Source organism: Arachis hypogaea, chromosome 8 (assembly GCF_003086295.3).
Source record: "Arachis hypogaea cultivar Tifrunner chromosome 8, arahy.Tifrunner.gnm2.J5K5, whole genome shotgun sequence".
NCBI lineage: Eukaryota > Viridiplantae > Streptophyta > Magnoliopsida > Fabales > Fabaceae > Arachis > Arachis hypogaea.
Genome location: NC_092043.1, coordinates 8,395,827 through 8,402,530, shown reverse-complemented (window position 1 = coordinate 8,402,530; position 6,704 = coordinate 8,395,827).

The window sequence follows — 6,704 nt, the reverse complement described above, 5'->3', positions numbered from 1 at the left end:
TATTTTTGAGACCCTTACCTGACCCTAAACCCGGTGAAATCACACCAAATTAGCCCCTAAAGTGTTCGGGGCCGGGCCGGATCTTCGGGCCGAGTCGGGCCATGTGCACCCCTACATCAAATAATATCTACCAGTTACTATGTTAATATGTTTTTATTACTTAAAGACCAAACATTTAACTTTTTAATTGGTCTATTAAAAACAATCATTGGTATATGCTAAATAATTATTATAGATTCATTGGAGTACACAAATGGAATTAGATTGCAAAGGGATGTAAGACTGAATAGGAAGACTATGCTACTTCAAAAGAGACATGGTAAGATAAGCATGATAGATTGTAATTATCACAAAGCTAAAATTTTACTTCTTTTATCTTTAATACTAGCTTCATAATATATATTCATAATTCAGCTGATTCAAACATTTAACATATATTCATTTTTTTATAATATAAAGTACTTGATGTATTATCTCTAATGATTACAGGAGCAAGTACATTTAATTCAAATTTAGATACTAAAGAATTAGAAGAAGTGTGCATATCTGAAAAAAAAGACACCTAATACAAAGAGAAACATTTTTGAAGGAATTGACTACAAATCTTTCAAAAAATTTTCATGAAGTTGAGGATATTACTGAAAATACGACTATTTTAGATGATTCTATGCAAATTTAATACCCAACCATATTCGATGTTGCTGAGAATACAAGTAATTTAAGAAGTAGCAATATCAGCACTTTATTATTTACTATTGTTATGCTTTTTATAAACAAAAAATTATCGTTTAATGTTAAAGTTTTAAAATTTAAACTAAGATATGGTTATATATTATAATTTTTGTATTTGAACATTGATTGATTGTAAAACTTAAATCTTGAGGTTGGCACAACAAAATTGTATTATATGATCTCATCTTTTTAATCCATAAATTGCATTCTTCGGTAAACTTTTATGAATATTAATTTTATACTTAACATGGTGAAAAAAAGGTATATTTTTATATAAAGTATTTGTTGCAGATATAACTAAAACAATTTATTATCTTGGTGATTATTAGATGTGATAGATATTGGTGACCTAGAATTTTTTGTCGGCATTGCGACGCCATGATGTGGTATGAGGAGAGATCAGAGAAGTCCAAAACAGGATCCAATTTTGAGTTCTCAATATGTTGTATGCGAGGGAAGGTACAACTGCCGTTTTAAAGCACTTGATCGGACGCTCAAGAATCTTATGTCAGTTACCGATCAACATAAGACACATCAACCATTTGGTGGTAAGATTGTTGTTCTAGGAGGTGATTTCAGACAGATACTTCCAGTGATTTCGAAAGGAAGTAGACATGATATATTAGCATCCGCTATTAACTCATCCCATTTGTGGTCATTTTGTAAGGTTTTGAAACTGCATACGAATATGAGGCTTCTAATGTCTTCTTCGAATCAAGATGAAGGTGAAATGAAGATATTTGCTAATTGGATACTTGATGTTGGAAATGGAAATATTGGCTCTGTTGTTAGTGATGAATCAAAAGTTGAAATTCCAGATGATCTATTGATTACAACTACTGATGATCCTCTCTCTCATTTGGTAGACTTTGCATATCTAAATTTGTTGCAAAACATGTCAGATTACAGGTATTTTCAGAGTATAGCAATTCTTGCACCCACACTTAAGAGTGTCGAGAAGGTAAACAATTTTGTCTTGACAATCTTTCCAGGGATGGAAAAGGAGTATTTGAGCTCTGACACAACATGTCAAGCTGATGAAAATGAAGATGTAAAACAAGAGTGGTTCACACCAGAGTTTCTAAATGACATCAAATATTCGGGACTACTCAATCACAAGTTGACTTTGAAGTCATGAGTCGCTATAATGCTAATGCGAAACATAGACCAGACTTCAGGTTTATGCAACGGGACAAGATTAATAGTTAACAAACTTGGCAGCAACGTAATTGGAGCGATGGTAGTGACTGGTAGAAATATTGGAGATAAAGTGTACATTCCAAGAATGAACTTGATCCCTTCAGATTCAGGATTGCCATTTAAGTTCCAACGGAGACAATTTTCATTAACAGTATGCTTTGCAATGACCATTAACATGAGTCAGGGTCAATCATTATCACATGTATAGCTTTATTTGCCAAAAATCACTGTTCACCTATAGACAACTTTATGTTGCTTTGTCAAGAGTTAAGAGTCGCAGTGGCCTCAAGATTTTAATTCTAAACGAAGACGGCAATCCAAAGTCATCAACAACAAATGTCGTGTTCAAAGAGGTTTTTAATAATATTTAGGTAAGAATAATATTATTTTCATTTAAATAGCATGTTATGATTTACACTTTTGTACAAATCTTTACTATAGATATAACTAATTTATCTCTAACTCTTTTTTTAAATTTGAAATGAAATGTGTAACAAGGAGCACAACATCCAATGATTTTCTAATGAAGTTAGTAAGATACTAGATTGTCGATAAATTTTTATTAGCTTTTTGATATAAAATTTAGAGTAAAATTAACATGCTATTATTACAGTTATATATGTTCTTATTTTTTTATCTCCCTCCTTATGGTTCAAGAATATTATAAACTTCGAACTCTTCTATTCATATTTTACTTTGAATAAAGATAAAACAACATATTTAACACGTTTATTATATAACGATGATGATAGTGTTATACTAAATTTAAAAAATATATGATTATAAAATATTATTTTTAATTTAACTTATCAAATTTAAATATAAGTTCGTGCATCGCACGGGTTTAACACTAGTATATAAATAAATCAGTTAAAATCTTACTAAAAGTAGTTAAAATTAAGAATAAATATTGTTTAAATTTTTAAAATTTGAAATTAAAATCAAAATCATTTTTAATTTTTAATTATTTTTATTTAAAATAGTTCTCAATATTAAACTTATTTTTAAAATTATTCTTTTAACCGTTTTATACTATTTCCATTTCCATCAACCTTATCAAACCACCCATCATACTCTTCTCACTCTCATACACATTTAGAAGAAAAAAAAAAGCACAGAGAGTGAATGAGAGTTTGATGGCAGAAGAAAAAGAGAGAAAGAGTGGGAATGACACTTTCGGAGTTGAGTGTCGCTATCACTATCAACATATATAGCAAGAGAGCTGTTTTGTCGATTTTTAATAAATCAATGATGGTTCGATATCTAATGATTTGAGAGCGAAACCTACTCCTTTTTATGAGTATTAGTTTTATTTTATATCAAAATCCATGCCTTTAACAGTAACAAAGTAGAAGGAACCAAGCTTTGCAGAAATTCAAAGTGAACAATAAAATTTAAATGTCTTGAATAAAAGAAAAATCAAATTAAATAAAGGAAAAGTGTTTGGAAAAATAAAGGACAAATTGAAAGGTAAAGATTGGAAAGGAAAAAAGTTGTTGAATTTAAAGGAATCCAAATGACATTGTAAAGAAGATAAATTGCATGAAAAGAAAAGTTGTAGGGAATTTAAATGAAAAGTAAAGACGTAGAAGAAACTCTTCAAAGAAAAAGACTCTTGACTGACTCAGAAAGTCGCTGGGATGTGAGTGAGTGTGACTGTTTTCTCTGAAAAGATTTCAACCTTTGTTCCTTCGATCTTTCACGTATTCATAGAAGTCTTCAATCAAATTCAAATATAACTTCTACGTGTGTTAATCCTTGAATAACTGTTCCCGCTCTCCTTGAGTGCCGTCTGTAACTGCCATTAACCATCTTCACTTATTAACTGTTTCACTTCTTCTATTACTTCACTCTTTTTTTATGAGTCATAATCGATCAAAATCCTCTACTTCATCGATTGACCATCTTCGATGAATCCTATGTAGTTAATCTTCACTTCTTTTTTTCAACTAACAAATTGCTTTAGAGATTGAAACTTTTGCCTTCGATTCGTTTTCTGTCTACTATCTTCGACACTAGTAACCTCTTCTTCGATCAGCTGACATCCGTCGAGTCTGCCTCTTCGATTTCCACATTTGCGTCAATCAATTAACAGAGAGTATCTAACGGAGTACCTCATTGGATCTAATCCAAAGTTAATTCTAACATATATATGGAGGTTCATCGATTCTAATATTTTGGCACTTAGTAATAATCGAAGTCTAATTTGTCGAATATTGGCTTGTCAAAGAATTCAATAACATCTTTATCGAAAATATTATTCTTGATATAACAAATGTCCCTAAGTATTTATTTTTTCGATTAGAAGGAAAAAAATATAAATACTTACTATTATTCAATATTTTTGAGAGCGGTACCAGTCATTTCTTCATCTTCTTCCTTAAAACTTTTCTCGATATAGTTAATCCATTTTTAGGAATGGAGTTTCAACTGTTTTACCTCGATCAGTCGAAGTAGAAGGAACACGATGCAACTATCGACCACTTTGGTTATCACCAATACGATCTCGAAAAGATGGTATTTCTATCAGGGCTTTAACCAAAATAACTACATCGAGCCTATTCCTGTTGATATTCTCTCATTTTTTCCATCACCAAACTCTTGCCAATTCTTGATCCATCCAACCCCAATAGCTCTTCTTTGTCAAAACTGATCTTCAATGGCTTGATCAATTTGAAACTAACCCCCAAATAATTATTTGATCAATTTCATATATCGTACAAATTTTCACAAATATTTTCACGTAGTGCATGACAAAATATTAATGAAGCATCATGACATTTTTGAAGAGCCAAGGATAATAATTTTTTTTATTTATCAAAGAAAAATTATCTTCGATATAAGAAATGCCCCCAAGTATTTGTTTTCGACCTCTTGAGGTAAAGTGGTTGTTTGTCGAATTATTGGATATTCGACATTTTGTTGAATATTTTCAGCTGTATTCATTTTCGATACTTCATCAAATTTTTGTATAACAACATATCACCCAAATCATGGTAATTTTCCTTTTTCTTCTCGGATCATTGTGGTCAGAGAGTTGTCATATTTAATGATTCGAAAATATCATAATCAAGAATTTTTTTTCAAATTTCCAACTTCACAATTTTCAAAGTGAACAGAGAAGCTTTTTCTTAGCCAATAACCGCTTCTCAAGAACTTCTTTTTACAGACATATTTGTACATACCTTTATAGAGTACGCCATTCCTTCCAAAGTGTTCTAATATGCACCTGTAACTTGACAAAGTTGAAATTTGTCGAACATTGGCTTGTCGAAGAATTCAACAATAATTTGTGAAAAATATTATTTTTGAAGATTTTTTTTGCTAGATGGATAAAAGCAATAAGACTTATCATCATTGAATATTGTTTTCGACAAACTCATATTCAACCATTTCTCTTTCTTTCTTCTTTTCTTCTTTTATTTTTTTAACTTGTCGAACTCTCTCAACCAAATAGGCTAAATCACGAATATGCATATTGAGTAATTTTTGACGCATATACAAACCAAGACCTTTGATGGCTATTTTGACGATCTCACTTTCAGGGATCAACACATAACATCGATTGTGAGCATTTTTAATCGAATTATATAGTCATCTATCGATTTTCCATCATCTCGTTCTATTGCAAGCAAATCTGTCAATGAGACATTCAATTCTGCTCTATAAAATTGAGCATGAAAAGCATTTTTCAATTGTGCCCACGTTAAAATCGAACTGGGTCTCAGATTTGAAAACCAAGTGAAAGCATTTTTTGTTAATGAATAAGGAAAAAAACTTCATTCTCAGATTTTCATTATTTGCCAAATTTCCTAATTCGACCAGATAGCGAGCTATGTGCTCGATAGTTGACTATCCAGCCTCTCCTATAAATTTTGTAATTATTTTGGGATTTTTTACACCCATTGGCACTTCTGTCATTTGCACTGCAGAAGGAAAATCAGAAATAAAATATGGTCGATGCATGAGAGCCACATTGATACCCTTTCTATTGAGGACATCCTCGACAACCCTTGTTACCCGGTAATATTATCCACGCTGTGTGTGAAGTCTATTCAAAACTTCACCAGCATTTTGATCTCGTCGAACGAGATAAAGAATATTTTCTTCCCTTTCAAGATTGTTAAATATATTCTCCTCATTATATCTTATGTTCTCCTGGTCTACTACCAAATCTTGGGGAATAGACTGTCCCTTATCATAATCGATAATTCGGACAATTCTCTCGACTTGTTTAAGCAGTTGATCATATTTTGACTCACTGTCAACTAGGATAGGATTCAAAATAGTAGTCATCTGGTGAGTCAACAGATTGACTAAATCATGATGACTTTCATCAATATATTGTCGAAACTCAACCATCAATCCTGAATTATTCGACGAAGAGCCCACTTGATAATCACTAACGTCAGGATATGAAAAAGAAGGTTGGTTAGAAACCGTACCTGGCACATTTTCATATCTGACTGGAAATGTGTAACTGCTCATAGAAGGCGTACAACCAGGAGAAAAGCCAAATGGGGGCCAACCTGCAGTTATTTGCGGTTGATTCTGCACTGGGGTGATCCTAAGGCGTGGATTTTGCCCACTACCATCAACATTTGCATCAATAACTGTAATATTCTCTCCAGAATTATACTCTGCATGTGGAATCAAATTTGCAGAAGTTTGTGTTGCAGTTATTGGGGCATTATTAATTATTTCTGCATTGCCATTTGAAACTTCGTCAGACATGGTAACGATTCTACCACTTGTTAATCGCATGCACTAAA